Source organism: Salmo salar, chromosome 12 (genome assembly GCF_965601325.2).
Source record: "Salmo salar chromosome 12, fSalSal1, whole genome shotgun sequence".
Lineage (NCBI taxonomy): Eukaryota > Metazoa > Chordata > Actinopteri > Salmoniformes > Salmonidae > Salmo > Salmo salar.
Window position 1 is genome coordinate 56,577,802 of NC_138302.1, and position 26,423 is coordinate 56,604,224.

At 44.1% G+C, this 26,423-nt stretch overlaps 1 protein-coding gene across 7 annotated transcripts in view; it reads right to left on the reverse strand.

Annotated features, from left to right (window-relative positions):
- LOC106565103 (plasma membrane calcium-transporting ATPase 1) overlaps positions 1 to 26,423 on the reverse strand; it is a 166,397-nt gene that overhangs the window by 130,580 nt on the left and 9,394 nt on the right. Inside the window, exon 1 of one of the 7 annotated variants that reach the window (XM_045691505.2) lies at positions 8,166 to 8,254. The exons of the other annotated variants lie outside the window; for them this stretch is intronic. The gene's annotated coding sequence lies outside the window, so the exon portion shown is untranslated. Of the gene's footprint in view, positions 1 to 8,165; positions 8,255 to 26,423 lie in introns of those variants that run through there. 7 annotated transcript variants of the gene reach the window in all.

A 26,423-nucleotide genomic window follows, 5' to 3' on the forward strand; every position in this document is an offset into this window, starting at 1 on the left:
GTGTGTGTGTGTGTGTGTGTGTGTGTGTGTGTGTGTGTGAGTGTGTGTGTGAGTGAGTGAGAGAGAGAGAGACTTTCCACAGAGGGGAAGTGACCTGGCCTCTAGAGTTTCAATGATGGCGTTTTCAGCAATGCTTCTGGACAAAAAGTTGGTAGATGCTGCTCGGGTCTACAAATGCATTAGCCTGATGTAACCAGTGTGCATGTGTAAATGTCACATGAGCTCAGTTTCCAAACAAAATCTATTGACTTTGTGAAATGCCAGCAGTCGCCTGGGGACCACTAAAGGGCCACTAAATGGCTCCCTAAATTTGGGGCCCAAACAGTGAGAGCTTTTAGACAACATACAGTAAGTACACTGCAATACACTATATATACAAAAGTATGTGGACAAATTAGTGGATTCAGCTATTTCAGCCACAGCTGACCGGTGCATAAAATCGAGCACACAGCCATTCAATATCCATAGACAAACTTTGGCAGTAGAATGGCCTCACTGAAGAGTTTAGTGACTTTCAATGTGGCACCATCATAGGATGCCAACTTTCCAACAAGTCAGTTCGTCAAATTGATGCACTGCTAGAGCTGCCCCGGTCAACTGTAAGTGCTGTCATTGTGAAGTGGAAATGTCTAGGAGCAACAACGGCTTAGCCGCAAAGTGGCAGGCCACACAAGCTCAGAGAACAGGACTGCCCAATGCTGAAGCGTGTAGTGCGTAAAAATCGTCTGTCCTCGGTTGCAACACCACCGAGTTACAAACTGCCTCTGGAAGCAACTTCAGTACAAAAGCAGTCCGTCGGGAGCTTCATAAAATGGGTTTCCATGGCCGAGCAGCCGCACACAAGCCTAAGATCACCATGTGCAATGCAAAGCGTCGGCTGGAGTGGTGTAAAGCTCGCTGCCATTGGACTCTGGAGAAGTGGAAATGCGCTCTCTGAAGTGATGAATCACACTTCACCATCTGGCAGTCCCACGGAAGAGTCTGGATTTGGCGGATGCCAGGAGAACGTTACCTGCCCAAATGCATAGTGCCAACTGTACAGTTTGGTGGAGGAGGAATAATCTTCTGCGGCTGTTTTTCATGATTTTGGGGCTAGGCCCTTACTTCCAGTGAAGGGAAATCTTAATGCTACAGCATACAATGACATTCTAGATGATTCTGTGCTTCAACTTTGTGGCAACAGTTTGGGGAAGGCCCTTTCCTGTTTCAACATGACAATGTCCCTGTGCACAAAGCGAGGTCCATAGAGAAATGGATTGTCAAGATCGGTGGAAGAACTTGACTGGCCTGCACAGAGCCCTGACCTCAACCCCATCAAACACAATTGGGATGAATTGGAATGCCGACTGCGAGCCAGGCCTAAATCGCCCAACATCAGTCCCTGACCTCACTAATACTCTTGTGGCTGAATGGAAGAAACTCCCCGCAGCAATGTTTCAACATCTAGTGGAAAGCTTTCCCAGAAGAGTGAAGGCTGTTATAGTAGCACACGGGGGACCAACTCCATATTAATGCCCATGACTTTGGAATGAGATGTTCGATGAGTAGGTGTCCACATACACTACATGACCAAAAGTATGTCCCCTAGTCACAAGCCTCTCCCAATCTATCCCCCTTTTGCTCTGTCTGTGTATTGTTCTCACCCTCACCCTTTATCCTCCTCTGTACCCCTCTTCATCCATCTCTTCCTCTCTACTTAGTTAACGTGGTCTTGAATACACGGTATGAAAAACAGCCGTAAGCATGACTTTTACCGACTTCCTCTCGTTTCCCACGGTCACTTTGCTATAAACCACATTAACCATCCTCGATCCATCACCAGAGAGAATGAGCACCACCACCACCAAAATGAACAACACAGATCTGTGACACGTCTCTATAAGAAGAGATGTTTATTAATGTCGATGGATGAGGATCTAGCTACTCATTAAGACAAGCTAATCAACTGGCACGCTAATTTTACCAATAGTCATTTCATTAGTGAAATTAGCCCAAGCGCCGGAGCATCTCCAACACCAAGAAAATAACGCAGATGCCTCTGCTTGTTCCCTCATTATGCAAAACGGCACAGTGATGTCATTAACAAGGAATGCAGTAATTATAGCTATTGTGATGATACAATTAGGGAGAGAGGGGATGTGAGATGGAGAGATGAGGAATGAAAGAATGTGAAAAACAGGGACGAGGAGAATTATCTAATAATTCACTTGAATGCCGAAATGATAGGGGGGGTACCCTCATTCTATCTACCTGGTTAAATACATCTAGCCTATGCCACAGCGATGGGAGAGAGAGAAGGTAGAGAAAAGAAAAGACAGAGAGAGAGACAGAATACCTTAGAGAAGTAGAGGATAACATGGAAGAGAGCAGAGTAGCGAATAGCCAAAGAAAAGGCTGTGTGCGTCCAGCTACTACTAGTTGAGGGATTCCCTCTGAGTGAAGGAAGTGAGAGCAGCACAAATACAAGGCACGTGGCCAACTACCTACACTTCCTTATTCATACAAAACACACAGCATACAGCAGAGCACAGGAAGGTTCTGTTTTAACAGCGTGGCTGGGGATTTGACTCCCCACACCACTCCTCCCTGATCTGCTACCAGGCCTGTTGTCAAGTAACTCACCACTTACACACTGTCATCATCACTAGATACTATTCAGAATACGTCGCCAGGCTACTGAAGAGCCCCACTTTCTCAACTCAACTCTGGCATGGAATAATGTAGAGGGAGAGTGAGTGAGCAAGAGGGAGAGAAAGAGAGACAGGGGGAGAGAGAGGAATGTGAGAGAAAAATGAGGATATAAAAAAAACAGAGGGGGTGGAGGAGGAGGAATGATATGCATATACTGTAGAGAGGGAAACGAGCTAGGTGAAAAAGCGAGCAGTAAAACAAGAGGCACATATAGTAAGTAGAAAGGCAGATCGAGCAAAAGGGAGCGAGGTAGAGTAGAACGAGAGGTAGAGCAGAAAGAGAGAAATATGGATAACCCACCAGAGCAATAACGTTGCTACATGTGTCTTCATTAAATTACAGTCCTCATTACTGTGTTGTCCTGCTAAATTGCAATTAACAATGGACCATTGAGTATTGTTTTTTCATCTTATCTATCTGTGCCATCATTTATTTGACAAATGCCTTTGTTTGCTTTGGCAATGTATGTGTTTTCATGCTAATAAATATTTTGTAATTGAATTAAAATTGGAGGTAGGCTAGAAAGAGAAGAGATAAATCGAGAAGAAAGAAGTAGAGCAGAAAAAGAGGTAAAGTTAGAAATATAGGTAAAGTAGATGACACGTTAAAGAGAGGTAGAGTAGAAAAAGAGGTAAAGTAGATGACATGTTAAAGAGAGGGAGGGCAGCAGATGTTTGTAGCTAAAACGGTTCAAAAGATGGCGCCACATTTGAAGGAAGAAAACTGAAGCTGCTCTGTTTATTACAACCGCATCTAGCGGCTAACCGAGGTTACCGACGTAACCCCGGTCCTGTGAACCAGCACGCTTTATTTTATTTCAGAGTTTCTTTCGCAACCCCATTTTCAAATCAGGCGGCCCCACATGGGGTCGCCATCACTAGTTTGGGAAATGCTGCTCTACTGGCTCGAAGACCATGACAGACCATGAGGCTACATGACAGCCTATGCTAGGAACAAAACCTGCTCTCTCTCGTTCCCTTTTTCACTCTCCCTTCCCTTCTACCCCGCTCTCTTTGCCTCTTCCTCCCATTACCCCACTCTCCCTGTCCCTCTGGGGAATGTCCCAAATGGCACCCTATGCCCTGTATAGTGGGCTCTGGTCATTAGTGGTACACTATACAGGGCATAGGGTGCCATTTGGGACTCAGACAATGACTCCATATAAGCTTTGTCATTCTGGACAGAGCACTCTACTGTTTATCTGCTTACTATCGGCCAGCTGATGAAATTAGTGACCACGGTGCCTCAGGCTAGATCAGGTGTGTGTGTGTGTGTGTGTGTGTGTGTGTGTGTGAGCACGTGCGAGCGCAGAAATAAAGCAAACCCCAAACCAAGAACAAATTGTCTTACAACTATTAGAGCAAACAGTTACTACAGTAGATACCCAAAGTGTACACACAGTATTACTACAGTACTGTAGATAAATAATTATACAATACGCAGCGTGTGGTAAGTGAATGTCAAGTGTGTAAATTCCCAGTTACACACTGCTACTCCCATTCCACTATTCTCTCACTTCTCTTCCTCTAGTATTAGGCCACTTCAATACAATGTGCTGTGAAGAGTGGTAGCAGCATTTACCAGTGAATAAGTGAACAAGGTAAATCCATTCTAACACTGACCTTCCATTCCAGCCCTTCACTTGACAACAAGAGAACATTGACAGGACATGGCTGCCTGGTTTAAATCGTAACATATTATTTCAGGCGTCATAACCCCGCTAGAGAAAGAAAAAGAGCTATCCTACTCCGAACAAGTAGAGGTAGAAAATGTCTGGAAGGAAAAAGCTCGACATCTCATTCATACTAAACTGTTAAGCGTCTAGTAGGCATTCAAAAGTGCAGGATCAAATTTAGAGTTTTCAAAATCAGATTTTTCATGATTAGTAGAAGAAAACACAAATATACTGTCATGAACTGGCATCAAATTATAGATAAGAGCACTCGATCCTGTATCTAGAACAGAAAACAGACAGACAGAAAACAAATAAGAGAGAAAAGTGGAGTGCAGCAACAACAGCAACCTGCGAGCAGCTGGTAACATGGGGTTAGCAACAGTTTCTGGGTTGGTGATGGAGAGAGGGTGAGATTTTTTTTGGTTTGTGTTTTTTTTGGGCCCCCTATGTCCAAACAATAAAAAAAAAATATATATATATACACACACACACACACACACACTTTTGTGTGTGGAACCGATCCATGTTTATTTATTTTAATATTTTAGTCATTTAGCAGAAGTTCTTGCTCAAGGACACGTCGGCAGATTTTTCACCTAGTCGGCTCAGGGATTTGAACTAGTAACCTTTCAGTTACTGGCCCAACACTCTTAACTGCTAGACTACCTGCTGCCTAGGCTAACACATTCTAAATGGCACTAACAGTTTGCATATTAGATTAAGTGGAAAATAGAGGGGACACAATGATTCTAAAACTGCAGCTCATTGTTGGAACAATCAACCAGTCCATTTTGAATTGTTGCTAAAACTGTCGTAATTTGGCAAGGAATGTAGCTTGTGTATTCCATCAGTTTTTAACAGGCATTTATTTCTGTAGGCCTAACGGGAGCTTGTGTGCTCACTCACGGTCGTAACGCAACTGAGTGCGACATGGAGGGAATTTAGGGAGAAGAACTGTGTGATATTTAGTATGGATTATTTTCTGTTGTGCCCCACAAATCCACATGTCAAATCAAATTAACGTTGTCTTCAAGAACATTTCACTTTCCTGTTCAGGCATCCACAAAGCACATTTTCCCAAATTGTTTCATAGTATTTATAAAAAAAAAAAAAAAAGGGTTATCTCTGGTTAAAGATCGAGTTTTGACGTGCTTTCGAGTACTCGAACACTCATGTCCATCCCTACACCCTCCGTTCATCCATCAGCAGTCAAGGTATTCAACAGGTGGGGATGGAAAAACAGATTGGCTGGAGGCGAAACAGATCACAAACACTGGTAAACAAATTAGGGAGGAAAGGGAGATGGGAAAGGGGAGGTTAGTGACACAGGTGAAAGATGAAGGGCTGGGTTTGTATTCTAATGAGGTAGCATGGGGAGCACAGACATGAAGAGAAGAGAGGGGGAAAGAGAACAAGAGGAGAGAATAAGGTTCAGTTGGTAGAAGGAGGCAGAACTCCTCACCTCTATCCTTCTCTTGCCCCTCAACTTCTCCCTCCTCACCCCTCTCCTCCCTGCCCTTTCCCCATCATCCCTCCTTGCCTCCTCTCTTCCTGCCTCTGCAGACACACCTGCCTTGCATACTAAAGCACGGACTGCGTCGCTCCCTCTCCTTCCTTCCCTCCCTCCCTGCAGACACGCAAGCCCCCCACTCACACTGCACCAAACCCCCCCCCCCTGCCACTAAGCAAACGTGGCTGTGGCCACACCCTAGACAGTGGGGAACATGCCCAGTCGCACCCAGCAACAGACCAAAATCAGCCTTACAGTTCCAGCACCACATGCTATAGCTGGCTGATCGCTTACAGCCCTATACTGCCTACTAATGACTCATACATCCCATGTGATGTAAAGTGTAAGCACACACACACGCTGCCAACACTTGCTCCACCCACACGCAGTATGGTGTGCACACACACGCATGCAGATCACAGTTGACTTCAGAGATGGATTAATATAATAAAACGGTCTTAACATATAACACATTTGGTAACACTCCATAGGCCCTCCTCAAAGAACCAGCTTCAGTTCAACTGTGCTTGCTCTCACTACAACACAATCTCAGAATACACAATCTCAGAGTACGAGAGAGAGAGAAGCCTTGAAGTGTGTTATTCAATAAGTTCATGTTTTGCATTCAAACACACTGTCCACTCCCCTATTTTTTAGATATGAGTCAATATAAAAACCTAGATGATAATATCCAGTAAATCACAGCTAAACAAACATTATTTTAGCATGTGGTCTGCGTTTGTATATGCAGTGCTGTGCTGCCTCTGTTCTAAAGAGCTGACCAGTTGCTGGTGTTTACCAATGAAAAGGCTGCAACAGGACAGAGTACACACACACCAACATCTCTCCCCCTCCGTCTCTCTCCCCTCCCTCCCTCGTTTCACTGTTGCAGTGGCAGAAGGATAAAGCAGGAATGAAGGAGACCACACCCTATCTGCAGTCACATGACCTGCCTGGAGGAGGAAATCCCTTACTGCAGAGAGAGGTAGAGAGAGAGAGAGAGAGAGAGAGACGGAAGAGAGAGGGGGAGAGGAAGAGAGAACGGAAGGGAGAGAGGAGGGAGGTAGAGAGAGTGAGGAGGGGAAGAAACTGAAAAAGCCAGAGAGACAAGATTTGAAGAGTACAGAGAGAGTGAAAATAGATTATCCATGTAAGTAGAGACAGACAACTAGTGAAGTCGGGCAGCGAATAAGAGGCAAAGAATGAGAAGGGGGGGAAACATGAAGAGATGGGGTGAGGGTTGGTGGTGAGGCAACTCGCTCCCTCTTCTCCTCAGACACGTTGAACTCATTTGTGTTCTCAAACATGCAGTGAGCAGAGCCATAGCTGGCCAGCCCAAATCACAAAGACACCTCCCAACTCCTCTCCTCTAATCCTCCTCTCCTTCTCATCCCTCTCTCCCGCTGCGTGTCTGGTAGGCGTCTGGCCCTAAGGTATGAACAAGACATAACAGCAGCGAACACTGTGCCACACACCCCAACACCCCAGACTATATAAGGACACAACTACAATAAGAAACTACACACACATACAGCTCTATATAAGGACTCAACTACAATAAGAAACGGAATACACGTATGCACACACAGCTCTATATAAGGACTCAGCTACAACAAGAACCTACACAGACACACACACACACGTCCATATAAGGAGCCGACAACAGTCAAATGGAAATCACAAAAAACATGCAAACATATTTTACATGTTGATCCATTAGCAAATGCTTTCCCACAGCAACTTACTCAGTTGTTTCAACTAAGGCAGGTAAGACAACCACATAGTCAGTGCAAGTAAAACCTTCCAAAGAAAATCTGCTATAAAAAAAACACACACACACACACGAGTTCAAACATGTAATCTGCTTACAAAAATACGAAACCGTTACGTTACCCTGTAAATGTAATCAGTTACCTTACCAGCAAAAATATTATTGTCAGATTACAGATACTTTTGAAAAAGTAGATGATTTCTTCTTGGATTACTTTTAAAATCATTACTTAAAAAATACATTACGACACCTTTCTGTTCTCTCAATGACATTGAATTCAGCATTGAAAAAAGGCACAAGTTTAAGTTCGTTCCACCTCGCTCAGGTGGAACAAACAGAGACCACTATGAAGACACACCAAATACGTTTGATGGATCCCTTCTGTCTTCTTCTAATCCCTATGAAGGGGAAAGTTATCCAAAAGTAATCTGATTACATTACTGAGTTCAGGTAATCTAAAAGTTGTTACTGATTACAATTTTGGACAGGTAACTAGTAACATTTAGAAAGTAACCTACCCAACCCCACACAGCTTTACATAACGTCCTCCTGTACAGCTCCTCAACGCCAGAAGGTTTTGACCATTTTCCTCCTCTCTGAGTGCATCTGAGATACAGAACACTAAATAAATAGCTGGAGACACAGACAGACAGCACCACCTGAGTCACCAGAGGACAGATGGAGTGGATCAGAAGACGAAGGCTCGATCTGGGACGGGCTCTGGAAGGCATGCTGGCACACAGACAAACACAACGACATGCCAGGGTGCCCACAGAACTAGGATGACTATTACATGAATGTGCCAGTGGCATTAGAAAAACAAGTACAGAGCAAGTTACTTCACAGTAAAAAAAGATTCTGGTGATCTGTATCCTTTCTGTATGTGTGATCAGTGGTTCCCTTTTCCACCCACTGAGACCCAGGGATCTCTAACCCTCACCACTGGTCAGAGCCAGGGTCACAACATCTCCATGTCAACTCTCATTGATAAAGAGCAAAGAAAAACAAACACACACACACACACACACACACCAGGGCTTAACCCTTACCACTCCTTATCTCCTACTTCAGGGTCTTCCTGCTGCTGGGATTACATTTGGGTCTCACAAGCACATACAGTCAGGTATAGACAGTGGACTAAAACACTCTTTACGGCCTCTCCCTCTTTCAACCTTAGCAAATATTAATACATTTAGAGGAATTAATAGTTTCCACCCTGACACTTTATATTTCAGATTGTTCAAAGTAGACACCCTTTGCCTCGAAGACAGCTTTGCACACTCTTGGCATTCTCTCAACCAGCTTCATGAGGAAGTCATGAAGCAAGTTTCATGGTCAAATTGCTGCAAAGCAACCACTACTAAAGGACACCAATAATAAGAAGAGACTTGCTTGGGCCAAGAAACACAAGGAAATGGACATTAGACCACTGGAAATCTGTCCTTTGGTCTGATGAGTCCAAATTTGAGATTTTTGGTTGCAACTGCCATGTCTTTGTGAGATGCAGAGTAGGTGAATGGATGATCTCTGCGTGTGGTTCCCACTGTGAAGCATGGAGATGTGATGGTGTGGGGGTGCATTGCTGGTGACGCTGTCATTATTTATTTAGAATTCAAGGCACACTTAATCAGCATGGCTACCACAGCATTCTGCAGCGATACAACATCCCATCTGGTTTGCCCTTAGTGGGACATTCATTTGTTTTTCAACAAGACAAATGACCCAAAACACACTTCCAGGCTGTATAAGGGCTATATATCCAGGAATGAGAGTGATGGAGTGCTGCATCAGATGACCTGGCCTCCAATCACCCAACCTCAACAGAGTTGACATGGTTTGGGATGAGTTGGACCGCAGAGTGAAGGAAAAGCAGCCAACAAGTGCTCAGCATATGTGGGAACTCCTTCAAGACTGTTGGAAAATATTGATTCAAAGGATGTCTGCAGAAAGACTGGGGTGTCAGCGATGATATGACACCTTGACTGTGGGAAAATCTTTTTTGGTTATTGAACTACAGTAAGTGAAGTGGATCAACACTTGGTAACAGAATGATGGTAACAGAATGACGGTAACAGAATGACATCATGGGTCCTCGATCTGTACTTTCCAGAAATGCATAGTTTTGAATGTCCTTTTATTCATGGTGGTGTATCCTGAATACGTACACAAAAAGGTAGACAAATGTAATATCCTTCTTTGCATGTTTGGGTATTATTCTACAAACTGGTTACTATTCTAATGAGCTCCGCCCCCAAACAAGACCAAATTTGGTTGGCCCAAACCAGACCAAATCGGTACCAATCATAGACGTCTAAGTTTCACAAGTTTGGGCATCAAGGTACAGAACAGTAAAGCACAGCTCAGGTCAATAAAGTATTAGTTCAGTATAGTAAAGAAAAGTAGCGTAATATTCAGTACCTCTACTATCCTATTTATTATACTGTAAAATCCTTTTCTATACTCTACTGTATTATCCTTTTCTATACTCTACTGTATTATCCTTTTCTTTACTCTACTCTACTGTGCTCTAATGCCACTGTGGTTGGGGACTATGATTTCCCATAGTGGCCAATTAAATTGCAGTCAATCTGTTACTGATCTATCACCAATTTGGTAACATCGTGACATGTTTGATTGTTATCCATAAAAACACTGACTAATTGGTACGAACATATCTTAAAGATATGTGGGTTTTTGGTAACAGAGTGACAAGACACTAGGCAATACTTGTTAAACTTACAGAAGGCAAGCAAATTCTGCAAAACTAAATATAAAAGCTGATATTAGTTGTAAGGGGCCATTTCTTCAACATGATTGTGTTTTGATGTATTTCTGATAGCTTTTAAGACTTTCTCCATCTGTATGACCAGAAATCAAAGCCTTTGCTTTTTATTTTTTTTAAGATGGGAAAATAGTAATTTCCCAAAAATAGACTCTTAGCTTTCAATTGACACATAATTTGATATGCTCCTATAAAGTCATGTTGGTGCTCTTGGGTCCTTTTACGAGGAAATTACCTGTCTCTCTGTGTGTGTGTGTGTCTTGGTCTGGAATGTGATGTGGGAGGGCAGGTTTGAAGCAGACATGATCACACCCCTGGCTTCCCCCACACCCACACAGGCAGGCATGCACACACAAGCATTCTCGCAGACATGCATACACACTCACACAAACATACAGGCCTGTAAGTAGGCATAGGCTTGCACACAAGCACCCATGGAAATGCAAAAAAAGATGCACACACACACACACACTATAGTTTCATGCATTAAGCTCATTCTTGGCATTCCTGTCTCGTACTCCATTCCTCCCTCTTGCTGACTTACTCTGGGTGGACAGTGGAATCACATTCCTCAGTCTGAATGTAAACTACACACAGTGTGTTTTCTAAAAGCTTGTAAAAAGAGATTTATCGAGGAAACATTTGGCTAAAGCAGGACTCTCTCCTCCCTCTCAAAATGATTCCTCCCATCTTTCCCCTCTTCCTACCTTTTTGGTTCCTTATTTCTGTCATTCCCTCCCTCCTCCCTCTTTCACTGAACAGAACAATGAGCTGTATGTGTGCCCAAGCACTCTGAGCCACTCCCAGGGGTGCGTGGGCTCTGGTTCCATTTAGAAATTATTCCATGCTGTCAGCTACTAAATGAGAGGGCCCGCTCAGAGAAGAGGGAACTAGACAGAGGGAGGGAGTAGAGAGGGGGGGGGGGGGGGGGAGAGTAGATTGAGACCGAGGTAAAGAGTAGAGTAAGTGAGAAAAAGATTTATGCAAAAGAGGCAGGAGAAAAATATGTGGAAAGAGGAAGAGGAAGGAATATAGCGAGTACGCACGAGACAAGAGGCGAGAGACTAAGCTAAAAATGTTTGAGGGGAGAAGAACGATAGACGAGAGAGAGGGAGAGAAAGAGGGGGAGAGATAAAGAGAGAGAGAGAGAGAGAGAGAGAGAGAGAAGAAGGGACCTGGTGAGTAAGCACGAGACATGGAAAGAGAAGAGGAGAGACAGCTAAAAATGTTTGAGGGAAGAAGAACGATTGAAGAGAGAGAGAGCGAGCGAGAGGGAGGGACATGGTGAGTAAGCACGAGACACATGGAAAGAGGCAAGAGGAGAGACTGAGCTAAAAATGATTGAAGGAAGAAGAAGGATAGAAGAGAGAGAGAGAGAGAGAGAGCGAGAGGGAAGACGAAGGGCGAGGGACATGGTGAGTAAGAATGAAACACATGGAAAGAGACAAGAGGAGAGACGGAGCTGAGAGGGCAGAAAGAGAGAGAACTGAATCACGCAGAGACCAAAAGACAAATAAACAAAACTAACCAGAGAAACGTTTGGGGACGGGAAACAAACAGCAGTGCACATGAAAGAAAGTGAAGAAAAGGTGGACATGTTACATGTTGCCATAGTGATGGAGAGTCCATGGACAAATGCCAAAAAGCCAGTCCCTTGTACTAGTAGCCAAATACACAGACAGTCATCTCTAGCTGATACTGTTGCTTTTGGCCCAGGATCACCTTAAACTCTTTATAATGTGAATCTGGTCCCTCTGTCCCATAAAAAGAAGGGTTGTTGAAACCTCAACTCACAGAGCAACCAAACCTAGCTCTAAAAACAACATCCGACCATCTCTCCGAGTTTGTGAAAGCTTGAGAAAAAAGCAAATTCCTGCAACAGGCATTTAAGCAAATTCATGTAAAAGGCATTTAAAAAAAAACCTTGAAGGACAAGTTGTGTTAACTCTACTTGGGTTGTCTTGTTGTGGTTGGAGTTGACACCAATACACACATATGATAATTGCGCGTGTGTAAGTGTTCCGTCTCACATGGGAGTGTTGCCACTGATCATGGTTGACTGCCGTCATTGAATTAAAGTCCTTTCTCTTGGCAGCTCTACGCTGTGTGTGCGCGTGTGATCAGTGTGATCAGTGTGATCAGTGTGATCAGTGTGATCTGTGTGATCAGTGTGATCTGTGTGATTGTGTGATCAGTGTGATCAGTGTGATTGTGTGATCTGTGTGATCAGTGTGATTGTGTGATCAGTGTGATTGTGTGATTGTGTGATCAGTGTGATTGTGTGATCAGTGTGATCAGTGTGATTGTGTGATCAGTGTGATCAGTGTGATCAGTGTGATTGTGTGATCAGTGTGATTGTGTGATCAGTGTGATTGTGTGTGTGTACACATATTAGTTGGAATTGACTGCACTGACAGATGATTTAGGCTTCCATTACAGCCGGCCAATCAACACGAGGTTGACATTCAGAGATGAGCGCAGGCGAACAGAGAGGTACTACAAACACACCCCAACCAACCGTCAGCCACAATTCGCCACTTTGTTTTCATTATGCATTTTACTTGAATTTATTTTTTTACCCCGTAATTCATCATGTTCTCTTTTTTCATTGTGTAAATCTCTATTTATTTGTTCATCTGCCTTAGGTACTTTTTTTGTATGGTTTGTTTTATGAACACTTGAAAGGAGGTGACTTACAAGCCTTTCAGAGTTCGTACCTCTCCTGCACTCTTTTCGTTTGCGTATTAATCTCTCATCTTGTTTTATATTTTCTTGTGTGCAAATACAAATAATTTAATGAACTAACCACACAAACACACACACTTCAACGGTAACTGTTTTGCAGTAGCATAGACATAGCTGTGTAGGAGTGGACCCTCACGTCACATCAGCACAAAACCCTTTTACTGGACAGGGGCCTATAAACCCCCTACAGACCAGGAACCCTTGTTGACCCACTGGCCAGAAGAAGTCCCTTTTTTAAGCCAGGCTTGACCAGGATAAGTCCCCAATCAGCCTGCCATCTTGATCCAGGGCTATAGAACATATTATAAACAAACCAGAAGAGCCCTAGCTGGAATGCTTTTTGCTCCAGTATATGACAGGGCAATAAAGTCCTGATCCAGAGAGGCCTACTTCCTCTTGACCATGGAAAGCGACGAGCCTTTTTCTAAGAAAATAGGCCTACTCATTCAACAACGTACCAAGATCTAGACCACCTTTCCTAACAGCACATCAAACATGAAGGACTCATAACATTTTGGGGTTAGTGTAAAGTAAAGTATGTTTTTCCTATGTTATTGCAAGGTATAATATGCTTATTACAAGTAATCATGCAACGTCTAACCTAACCAATGCCGGTTTGGTGCCTTAGGACTGCAAACCTCATTTCATTCACTATTGGACTGTTTCTGTGAGTGTATGGTACATGCGGAACATTCTATGGACCAATTCCTAATTTCTCCAATTGGCACAAACATACCAATACATACATAGGAGAGGTCAGGGGAGGCTTGCATGACTTTCTCCCCCTTTCCGAGCTTGAACCAAATCAGCAGGGTCAGATGGTCTGGCGGGACATTTTGAACCTTCCCCTCAATATGGAGGAATAAAAAAAAAAAAATGGAAAATGTTTCACACTTTCGTTCCAGTGAATGTTTCGGCTGTCATATGCGACTGTGAAGACGACTTCTGGACGAACTACCTAAAAGGACTTCTTCCTCTTGCGAGTTGTCATTTTTCCATTGAAGCCGAGCTAAGGATTCCAGATTACCAGCTTGCATCTGATTGATTACAAGAGCTCAATCAGAAGGCCAACGCTAGCATTCCTCACCAAACCTCTACTTTGGACCGTTTTGTCTTGCACAGCCCAGAACTACCCGGCGTCAGCGCGCATCTCTGAAGCCGCACTATCTGCCCGAAGACCCCCATTCTATCTATTGACTGTAACTACACAACTAAATTGGCCTTTCACTCCCCAGCATTGACACGAGGTGTAATGTGTAGCTCTTTAGGTTAACGTTAAAGCAGCAATAAATCAGTAGAAACAATAACATATCAGATTCCCCGCTCCGTTTCGGTAAAAAGCTAAGGGATGGAGCTGGAGAAATGTAACCACTCTCAAATTCATAGACAGAGCTATGGATGCAAGGACTGACCATACATGATATCAAAATGATAGTTTCAACCATGTTGAGGCTTTATAGTGTTTGTTTACAAAACGGAGTAAAACAAGCTTATATTTTGGGGTCTGATGGGGTACAACAGTTGAACTAAGCTCGAGGCATTTAAAAGTTACAATCTTCAAGAATCTATGGATGCATATTTTTTTAATATTTTTTTTCTTTATTTAAACTTTATTTTACTAGGCAAGTCAGTTTAAGAACAAAATTCTTATTTACAATGACGGCCTACACCAGCCAGACTCGGACGACGCTGGGCCAATTGTGCGCCGCCCTATGGGACTCCCAATCACGACCGATTGTGATACAGCCTGGATTCGAACCAGGGTGTCTGTAGTGACGCCTCTAGCACTGAGATGCAGTGCCTTTGACCGCTGCGCCACTCGGGTGCCCTAATTTATGAGTCTAAAAACAGATATAGCAACTGCTGATTGTAACAGGATAATTTGAACATTAGAACTGAACCACTACTTGGCCTTTTAAGTTGATCCCTCCATTCACAGAAATATAGGAAATAGTCTTTCACAGTATGCACCCGCCTGACCTGTTAAGTATAGTGGAGTGTATAAATGTCGCTCTATCCAAATTGAGAATATCGTCATCTAACAATTTGCTGGAGAATTGTTTTGGGGAATTCATACATTCCCTGTATCGATCATATGCCATTATCATCATTCATCCTGTAGCCACTGATTCATTTTATTTACTTAATTTTACCTGTTGTTTTCTGATATAAAACAAGCTTCAGAAAACGTACGAATTCATGAATGTGATACTAGGCTCATCAATATACCTTCAGATAAATCAATTATTAAAAATATCCCTATTTTTTTGTCATAAGTGTCATTGTTAAGGTCACTTTTAAGCCAGGTCTTCTTGTACAATTTATTTTCCAATAACGGACTGGTTCCCAGATTTATAGCATATATTAATTTGTCATTAGAGATTAAAAAAAATGTATTTACAGTAATAACTTGACCAATATCTCTTACAGCTGGGGATGTCTAGGCTATTGCAACACCTACAGATGTAGGATCTTAATTTGATCACTCTTTTGTTGCTAAGAATTTTCCTGCACTGGAGGAAATGCAAACTTGTAGTGTATTCGAGGTTTAAAAAGGCTTCTAAAGTTTGTAACTTCCACTTAAAAATGTCAGACTTGATTTCCCCTAACGAGAAATGTACTAACACCTACAAAAGAAATGCCCATTCATTATAATTCACAGAATTAATTTCCTGTTGCTGCAGGATTATTTTCCTGCTGTAGAAAACTGGCTCAAATTAAGATCCTAGATCTGTATCAATGAATATTTACATCTCCATGAATGAACCAAGTCATTCCACTCTCAGCACGCTTACCTGTAGGGGACTTTGAAGGGGACTCCTTTGAAGTGCGTATCAACATCTGTGCTCTATAAAGCCTTCTTAATCAGCGCCCATGGCTAATGAGAACCAGAGGGCTCACAGGGAGGGGAAAACACCTTTGATTTAGACCAGGTAGGGAGGCCTCGGATGAGGTAGCTGGCAGCTGACCTCCACTGGGCTGAGCCTACATTCAGGCTGGATGAAGAGATACTGTCACCTGTCGGAGGCTTTACTGGCCTAGCTTTACCTGGTTCAGATAAGCGCCTGATCAGATGTGGAGGTATCCCCAGGTACAGATGAGCTTGCGTTGGCCTGAACACCCATGTACAGAAAAGACGGGGCCTCTAAACCTATGCTGTTTAAAGGGAAGCCCTTTATGGTGAAAATTGAAACAGTCCATGTAAGCCTGTAGCTCTGCAGAAGTCTGTCGTTGGGGCTGTAGGACAGGTCTTAAACAAGCTCAGGCGAAGCGTCGCTGACTGCTTGTTCTCTGTGTGTGTGTGTGTGTGTGTGTGTGTGTGTGTGTGTGTGTATGTGTATTTGTGTGTGTGTGGACCAAGCTCAGAGAGGTCTACTTTAGCACCAGCGGATCCTTGTTCTCCTAATTGCGACATGTCTTGGCCGTTAGTGCTAGCAGGCCGTGGTTACGCTAGCCGTCTCAGAGGATATGCTAATCTCTTAATTAGAATCGCTCAGAAGAGCTTTCAACAGTCTACCACTCTCCCTCTCCTCCCCTGCTCCCTTACTCCCATTCTCCCCACTTCAACACCACCATCTCTCATCTAGTGTCCTCTCTGGGCCCCTGTTTTCCCTTTGAATCTCCTTTCCCTCTCCCCTCTCCTAACCAGTGTCCTCTCTGGGCCCCTGTTTTCCCTTTGAATCTCCTTTCCCTCTCCCCTCTCCTAACCAGTGTCCTCTCTGGGCCCCTGTTTTCCCTTTGAATCTCCTTTCCCTCTCCCCTCTCCTAACCCGTCCCCTTCATCTCTTGCTGTCTAGGCCAGCCAGGTCACCTGTGATACAAGTCAGTATTCGACATCCATGTCAGGAGATGTGTAGACTGACCACTAGGGGCAACAGTAAGCGCTGTTACCTTCAAGTCGGTTTCAGTTGCGGAAGGGAATTTTTGTATTTAAAAAAAATATAAAAAAATTACCCTTTATTTAACTAGGCAAGTCAGTTAAGAACAAATTATTATTTACAATGACGGCCTACACCGGCCAAACCCGGACGACGCTGGGCCAATTGTGCGCCGCCAGTTGGGACTCCCAATCACGGCCGGATGTGATACAGCCTGGATTCGAACCGGGGACTGTAATGACGTCTCTTGCACTGAGATGCAGTGCCTTAGACCGCTGCGTCACTCGGGATGGCGGATGGGTATAAGTATCTGCCTCCGATTCCAAAAGGTTGCAAGTTCGAACAGTGATAAAAAGTTTTTTTAATATTTTAGTTAAGCCTATCCCAATCCTTAACCATTCCGAGTTAATGCCTAACCTCAAGAATTCTGAGTTAATGCCTAAACTTAACCTTAAAACACCACAACCTTAATGTTTGAGAAACATGGATGAACAACTAATTCTGAAGTGAGACAGAGCCGGTAGGTCTAGGCACTGGCTACAGAGACTGACAATGAAAAACGAAAACCAACAGGTGATTAGATGAGTGTGTAATTATGCTAATTATACAGAGTGAAGGCTGCTAAGTAAACATCTGACATGATATCGCAAAAACCAAAGTTGAAGCTCTCATTTCCCTAGCGCTCTCTGGGAGAAATAGAGACGGCCCTTTAGCCACCAATGCCTAATTCTCCACCCCCCCCAAAGCATCTCTCACGCCAAGTTCCACACACAATACCTCAAGGAGATTGGGGGAGAGAGAAGATGGGTGGCTGAGGGAAAGGAGAGGGTGTATAAAGCCTTGAATTGAAAAAAAGTGTGTGTGTGTGTGTGTCAGGGGGGGGGGCTGGGACAGCTACAGCAGTGATTATTAGATAGCACAGAAGGTCCCTCAGATAAAGGCCAGTCATATCATCACTCCCTCCCTCTTCTCCCTCTCACACACAGATACATCTAACTGCATCAATTGACAGAGAGAGGGAGCATACCAGTGCTTAAGGACGAGAGAGGCACCATACAGCCTCCCACAAATCCCAGCCTGTATGGAGTCCAACACAAATCAGGGTTCGACGTGAATGCCCGTTCACATACCTGCTTCCCCATTCACACACTACTTCTAAAACGGGCTCTCCAGGACTGGAGCTTTTAAAAAGGGGAGATATTTTTACATTAAAATGTGATGCACAGGATTCAATCTCTACTGGCAGTATCCCATTTTTGAGTAAAGTACCTTGCAGTGGATTAAGTATTTTTGGGCTAACAGCTTGACATTGTGTCAATATGAAGCCAACTGCGTTTCGCAGAGGAAGAAAAAAATGCTGTTAAAGTGGTCTACTGTTGAGACGGTAAGACAACAGCTCTTATACTGACAGACCCATTATGGAACCACTCACCCTGGAGCATAGTGTCACTGAGCATGCTACCAGTGTGTGTGGCCAGAGGTTAGAGGTAAAAAAAACATCTGGTCCTGACCCTATTCAGCTGACCTCTTGTTCTATTGATCCCAGAGACATCGGTGGCCACGGGCTGGCCCTATCCCCAACAGGCCTGCTTTGGTGTTTACAATAGATTGATTCGGAATTACGGTTGTCTTGTTTGGGATACAATGGCTGAGCTATATAGGTCTACAGCCAACTCCCGATATATTCAATGACTTGAGACTAATGAAATCAAGCACTAAACTGACGCAAGTAGTACAACATGTATTTGAAATGGGAAATGGTGAACTGCAGTGCGCTGGAAGAGAATGACACGTATCAGGAGTGAACAGTAGAACGCAGAATCATATTACAGAGTGAGTTCGGTCCACTTGGTTGGATGGCATGTTACTACTGCCTCTGCTCGTGCCATGGTTTCATTCATAATGACTAGCTGGCTTCCACTTCTAATTCCATTCATGTAGGTTATATGCTGGCTTGGATTACAATTTACAACAAATACATATAGTAAACAGCAGGGGGTATCCCATGTTGGCCAACATTGACTCACTACTAGTAAATGTCACAAATAACACTTGGCATGTGCGGCAAGGTCTCATTGTGTAATTAGCGATGATTTACTAAAGCGACAAGTGTTTAGAGTGAACGGGACTCATTCGACCCTCAAGACAGTGGAAACGCACAAACATTGTGTAATAGCGCACACACAGAGAGAGAGAAGTGCTCGTTCTTTAGGAAAACTAGTTTGTCAGCTTCAGATGACTGTCTTGCAAGGTTGTTCCTCTACTGCAGTCACAAGATGGTCCCAGATGTTGAGTCACAGCAAATGTCGTGTTTTCAGTGTGTTCAGCATACCGCCAGCATTCCTACCTCACTGCCACCGCTTGTTTTAAATGAAGTCATGCTAATGCTAATAGAATTTGTGCTATCCAGGTTCGCTTGAGACAGTGCCGTAAACACAGAGGGCCATTGATACTTGTGGGTTGGGACGGGCGTATCTCACAATCCTATCTATACGGCTTCGTCCTCATTCGCTCTTCTAGAATCCACGCGCCTTGTCTCGACACGATCAGATTACTCAGCAGCTGGACGCGATGCATAGAGCTGATCAGATGTTTTATTCCATACAAAAAAAAGAGGTGTGTTGGATCTACACAATACATACAGCATCTGTATGAATGAACCCATGTGCTTTTCCGTCTCCGCACCCACTCTCTCTCTCCCTTTCCCCTTCTGTAAGGCCTCTTGTTTAATGGGACCAGCACATAGGGCAGCAGTGGAAAAACACGTTATTTACAGCATTCATATGATCATAATGCAGAGCTATTTAGGTCAAGGACAACGGCGTCTTTGATTGTTTGACACATGGAAAAGTTTGTCCTAGACCTCAAATTAGCAGGAACTCTGAAGCACGCAGACTAGCCAGTTTAATTTAATTAACACTGCTGAACATATATCAGCAGACTGTTTTCTAACTCTGTCAGAGGAATGAACGGACATGTAGAAATTGGTTGGTTTATGCTGTATAAAAACGTGGAATAACTTCTGTTCCGTTAGTGGAACAGTTCGGTAAGGTTTCCAAATACATCCGTTTCAGGTTTTCCAGCCAACCTGCACATTTCATTTCAGCATAATATTCCTATTTCCTTCTTCCATTTTGTATTTGACGTTGGGCCAGTCAACTGAATGAAGTTCAGTGTGTGTATATATACACATCTTCAGTAAACAGCCGCAGTAGGAGAGAACAGCACAGCCTCATTGTGTTCTGTAATAATGTCCAAATAGCACCACACCCTGTTTCTCAACCCAAATACAACGTTCAGCATTCCACCCCCATTCACTGCTCCAGACACAGGACGCATGCACACACGCGCACACACACACACACTTACATAACCAACAGCTAACGATGCACAATCAGTTTTAATACAAAACCCTGTTTTAATAGCATTGTGTGTGATTTGTAAACTAGCTTATTGTAGCTCATAAATATCCAAGCAGTTCATCTCTGTGACGGTGTGTGTGTGTGTGTGTGTGTGTGTGTGTGTGTGTGTGTGTGTGTGTGTGTGTGTGTGTGTGTGTGTGTGTGGTGTGTGTGTACATGAGGTGGTGACCGCAATAAACCCTCGCCTGTCTGGAGGCTGGTCTGGATGGACAGATCAGCCCCCCGACACCCCCCCACCCCAGAGAGAGAAAGAAGGGGGGGAATGATGAATGAACCGAGAGATAGACGAGGAAAATAAGGAGTGACGGGGAAAACAAGGAAGGACGAAGGGGGGGTGTGGTAGGAAGGACAGGGAGCAGAGAGAGACAGAGGGAGAGGGAGAGAACAAGGGGATGGAGGGAGGGAAGGAGGCAGTGAGCCAGAGAGTTCCCTCTTGGCATTGGGCCCGGCAGCTACATCTGATGTGTGTTACTGTTACTGTTACTGCCAGACTTCCAAACATACAGACAACTACAGCATTAGAACTACATACACTGGCTACATAAACACATACACAACAGACTGGCTACATAAACACACATTTAACTGCACAACTACATAAAACACAACTACAGAACTACACACTCCCCAACTCCCCCATCCCAGAGAGAGAAAGATGGGAGAATGATGAATGAACCGAGAGATAGACAGGGAGGAAAAAGGAGTGACGGGGAAAACGAGGAAGGACGAAGGAGGGTGTGGTTGGAAGGACAGGGAGCAGAGAGGCAGAGAGGCAGAGAACAAGGGGATGGAGAGAGGGAAGGAGGCAGTGAGCCAGAGAGTTCCCTCTTGGCATTGGGCCAGGCAGCTACATCTGACGTGTGTTACTGTTACCGACTTCCAAACAACTACAGAACTAGAACTACATACACTGGCTACTTAAACACACATTTAACTAAACAACTACATCACACACACACAAGCTGGCTACATAAACACAAACAGATGGAAAAGAGGGACAAAAGAGGGACAGAGGGGGAGAGGCCTCAGCCCAGTGTCGTTAAAATATCAGGAAGTGAAATGGCGAGGAGAAAATATGCATGAGGAACCCAGAACATGAGGAAACCATCCAGATTTCCACTTCCTCTGCGCCTACAACACTCCACCTCTGACCCTTTTGTCCCACCCCCTCTCCTGTCCCCTCATCCACCTCTCCTTTGTGAGTTTAACTGCCGTACTGTTACCATACATAGTGAGTTCAGTAAACGAGTGCAATGCGTCGCTCTCATTCTCGTTCTCTGGAGCCAACGTGAGTTCCACAACCAGTGCAGAGCAGTGCAGTGCATCTTTCTTTCTCTCCCTCCCTCCCTGCAAATACATTCCATTGGTTCCAGTAAATGACTACACTTCATCCTAACTTCACCACTCTCCCTCTTCTTCTCTCGCTCCCTCTCTGCCCATCTCAAATTCCGCTTCAGATCAGCTTTATTATAGCAAGAATGGCAAGGCCACCGTTGCTCAAGCAAAGTGAGACAGACTATGATATTAAAAACAACAAATCATTGTGGTAACAATAACAGGTATAGTGAGAGACAGGACATTTCTTTTGAATACTATTGTGATGATCTAAAAAGCATTTTTGGCTTTTGAATATCTAAAAATAAAATGATGTGAGATTGTGTACTACTAAAATGCAGAGGCTTGCTATTTATTATCATCAACAATTTGCTCTGATCGATAAAGCCAAAATGAACAAACAGGCATGCATTAACCATGCTGCCGAGGATTATAATAGAACGCAGGAAATAACTTAGCGGCCTACTATCTAAGAGTCCCTCGCTTCACTGTGTGTATATGAACGTAGGTGTGCTCTCAACGTAAACAACCATCCGGGTTGGGTACTAGAGTCACACTTGTTTCATCACCGACAGCATATGTTAACGGTCCGTTTCACTGTCTCCATATAATCCTCTTGCCTCGGACTTGCTCTCCTCTCGCTCTCTCTCTCAATCCCTCTCCGCTCCATTCATCCCTCTCCCCCCTCCCTTACTCATACCTGGTTCTCTCTATCGCTCTGTGACGCTCTCTCCTTCATTAGCACGTTTTCTAATCAATCCAACCTCTTCGTCAGTGGTCCACATTTTTGCCTGTCTGCTAATGTCCACACACACACACACACACACTTGCAGTAGGGATAAAGAGTCACATTGTTTGGCACCATAGATGAACTCAACAATGACAACCTCATGTGTTCAGAAACTGGTGTGTGCTTGTCTCAATGAGTACGCCAGTGATGTTTTGTGATAATGAGCTGAAGCCGCACGCCCCCCCCCGCCGCACACCTCTACTCCGTGTCGATCCTGTCAATCCCACAATGCACCACAGGGACTCTCAGGGGAAACTTCACTTCCACGCTCTATTAATACAACTCACAACACATCTAGCAGCTGTGTGTGTGTGCGCTGAGCTGTCACTTCACACCGACTCTCACTCACAGACACACAAAATTGACGGAGCTGTCATCAGCCTGCTTACAGCTCATCACATCCTCAGTAGCAGTCTGCAACACCTTAATGAGAAGTTCATCATGACCAAACACACACACAGAACGAACACACTCAAACTATTTGCCACGATGACGAACAAAGGAGAGAAAAGGAGTGGAGAGGAGAATGCAGAGAGAAGAGATTAGTGGTATACCGAAACTTTTGTACTTCTTCGATACAAGAACAGGAAAAACGGTTCGGTAGTATAATTATTTTTATTTATTTTTTCCCTTCGGTACTTCTATCAAATGTGTCTCATGTCGTCTACTGACTGAGAGAGGATCAAGTCTGTCTGTCAGTGCAGCCGATGCCCCCTTAAAGCGCAACGTGCCTGCTCTACTTACTCATTGCTAGCTCTAGCCTGAACCGCTGCACTCACGTGGAGTCTGGCCTGCATCACCACTTATGCGGCACAGAAGCTAACATTTACATTTTAGTAATTTAGCAGACGCTCTTATCCAGAGTGACTTACAGGAACAATTAGGGTTAAGTGCCTTTGAATAATGCAATATGGCATGTAGCTAGAAATGTCGAAAGTGTTCGCAAAACAATGTCCATTACAGTCTAGAACACTTTACAATGCAAGAAGATACCGGTAGCTTCCAGCTCTGTAGATTAACTTTCCTTGCTAGCTTACAGCTGAATATAACATCAATTCACTACTCTAGTACCTCGTTTGTGATAACGCAAAAATATTGCTGATATCATAGCTGACTACAGGTGTAACTGGGCACACACACACACACACACACACACACACACACACACATACACATACATATATATATATACATACATACATACATACATACAAGTATGTGTGGATGTGTTAGACTAAATCTATACATAAAACATATTCTATACACCCAGGTGGCGACACGCATCTCTGCGTGCAGTTACACTATATGGCCAAAAGTATGTGGACATCTCTTCAAATTAGTGGATTTGGCTATTAACAGTCACACCCGTTATTGAACGGTGTATAAAAATCGAGCACACAGCCGTGCAATTACCATAGACAAACATTGGCAGTAGAATGACATAACTAAAGAGCTCAGTGACTTTCAACGTGACACCGCCATAGGATGCCACCTTTCAAACAGGTCAGTTCATAAAATGGCTACCCTACTAGAGCTGCCCCGGTCAATTGTAAGTGCTGTTATTGTGAAGTGGTAGCGTCTATGAGCAACAGTTTATCCGCGAAGTGGTAGGTCACAGAAGCTCACAGGAGGGGACCGCCAAGTTTTGAAGCGTGTGGCATGTAAAAATCGTCTGTCCTCAGTTGCAACACTCACTAACGAGTTCTAAACTGCCTCTGGAAGCAATGTCAGCACAAAAACTGTTCGTCAGGAGCTTCATGAAACAGGTTTCCATGGCCGAGCAGCCGCACACAAGCCTAAGATCACCATGCACAATGCAAAGCGTCGGCTGGAGTGGTGTAAAGCTCGCCTCCACTGGACTCTGGAGCAGTGGCAACGCATTCTATGGAGTGATTAATCCTGCTTAACCATCTGGCAGTCCAAAGGAGGAATCTGGGTTTGGCAGATGCCAGGAGAACACTACCTGCCCCAATGCATTGTGGCAACTGTAAAGTTTGGTGGAGGAGGAATAATGGGGTGGGGCTGTTTTTCATGGTTCGGGCTAGGCCCCTTAGTTCCAGTGAAGGGAAATCTTAAAGCTACAGCATTCAATGTCATTCTAGACGATTCTGTGCTTCCAACTTTGTGGCAACAGTTTGGGGAAGGCCCTTTCCTCTTTCAGCATGACAATGCCCCTGTGCACAAAGCAAGGTCCATACAGAAATGGTTTGTCGAGGTCAGTGTGGAAGAACTTGACTGGCCTGCAGAGCCCAACCCCATCTAACACCTTTGGGGTGAATTGGAACGCCGACTGCAAGCCAGGCCTAATCGCCCCACATCAGTGCCCGACCTAACTAATGCTCTTGTGGCTGAATGGAAGCAAGTCCTGCAGCAATGTTCCAACATCTAGTAGAAAGCCTTCCCAGAAGAGGAGGCTGTTATAGCAGGAAAGGGCGGGACAAACGCCATATTAATCCCCATGATTTTGGAATGAGATTTTCGACGAGTAGGGTGTCCACATACTTTTGGTCATGTATTATAGCAGCACCATAACACTACAGGCATATATCTATCTCCTCTCTCTTTTCCAGCTGGGATAGGACTCAGAACAAACTCACCCAGCAATGCAGGCTTAACACGCTCTGTGTGTATGTGCGTGCGTTTTCGTGTGTGTGAGGCCCTTTCAGAGATGAGATCGGGTGCTAAAGGGGCTCTTGGTTTTGGGGGCTTAACCTCTGCTATGCTATGAATCGTGACTGAGACTAACTCAATTCTTAGGTCACTCAATCCTGAACATGAGGAGGAATGGGGGGGGGGGGGGGGGGGGGGGTGAGAGGAAAAGAGGTGGGAGAATGGGGATTGAAGAGAGGAGCGGAATAAGAAGAGAGGTGAGGAGCGGGGGATTTGAACGAGGGAAAAAATAATAATAAACCGGTCAGCCTCTGCATGAGCCCAATCCTTTCTGGAAGATGTCCTCTCTTCCCACCCAATCGCTTTTTCCTTCTCTCACCGTTTGTTTCTCTTTAGGGAATTGAAACATCACCCCCTAGAACAAACAGTCCTGTAGAAAAACCTTCAATAATGGCTTAGCGGTGTTGGCTATATGAAGAAAAAAAATGAAACGTAACAAGAGAAGTGAGTATAATGTAGGTTGGAAGTTGCATTCTATTTAGATAGCTACTGATGAGGTTTCCTAGAGTGTCACAGTTCTGGCAGGCCACCCAAGCCCACCCAGAGCATAGGACAAAATATAGAATATGTACAATTAGTTGGGAAGATGCAGCATAGCGAATACTATAATATTAATTATGGTAGTCACATATATGGAATGATCGCGGCACAACACACACCAACTAACTAGCACAATACACAGAAACAGAGTCCGCATTACACACCAACTAGCATAACAAACACCAACAATACACACCAACTACCATAACACACATCACCTAAAAGAATACACACTAACACAACAACCGCCACAATAAGGACCAACAAAACACAGTGAAAATATATATATATTTTTTTTTAAACACACGTAACACAGAGCCTGTCAACTCTGTGCCGACGTGTGCAAGACACATTCACAATAACACAGTTTAGACAAAAGTACAACACACAAAGAGTGCAGTGTGACAGAGTTTTGTCTGGGTTCAAACCCTGGACTATAAGGATGTGCCTCCGTGTGGTCCTCAGCTGATGCTACCAACACAAAGGTTGTGGGTTCAATTGCCACAGGGAATTAATGACAATACAGGGAGTGCAATCCAGTCTTCTAAATGGCATATATTATTATCCTTGTTGGGCCCCTGGGACCAAGACTGAAGAGTAGCATACTGTCCCAG